The sequence below is a fragment of the Arachis duranensis genome, chromosome 6 (genome assembly GCF_000817695.3).
Source record: "Arachis duranensis cultivar V14167 chromosome 6, aradu.V14167.gnm2.J7QH, whole genome shotgun sequence".
Taxonomy (NCBI): Eukaryota; Viridiplantae; Streptophyta; class Magnoliopsida; order Fabales; family Fabaceae; genus Arachis; species Arachis duranensis.
In genome coordinates, this window is record NC_029777.3 from 98,743,448 (window position 1) to 98,744,234 (window position 787).

Consider the following 787-nt stretch of genomic DNA (forward strand, 5'->3'; position numbering starts at 1 on the left):
TCTTTTGATATTATATTAATATAGTAAGTAGACATTGTGATATAATAATATCTTTAATTGCATTATAATTGTCTCATAAATAATATATGATTATATTATTTTAGAAAAAAAAATTCATTATAACTATATCAAATCAATATTTAATTATGATAAAATATGTTAATTATAATTATATCATAAAATTATAATAATTACGATAGTTATGTTATATATTTTAATCATTTATGTAAGTAAATAAATTAGAAAACAATCAAATCAAATCATGACGGTAAATAAATAATATAGAATATTATTATATATTTAATTGCATTATAATTAGCTCATGAATAATGTATGATTATATTATTTTAGAAAAATATTTTTATTATAATTATATCAAATCAATATTTAATATATTATTTAAATCTAACTTTTATATAACAATAATATTATATATATTTATATATCACTTTTTTAAACTCATTCTTACAAATATATATTGGCATATAATTAATATAGATAACATATATACTTAATAAATATCTTTATTAAATTAATTATAACGATTAATACAAGATAATCTCATAAGTATAACCTGATTATAGCAAGAATTTTCATAAAAATAATTGACTACTAATTTGAATATAATTGATATAGTTAAATTGATACAACCTATAAGATTGAGAATATGTAGCAATTATAGCAATTATTATATCAATTATAATAATCATTCACGTGACTTCATATACAGTAATTTTTGAATTATAATTGTCACATAATTACTGTTGAATATTATTTAATTTTAGAT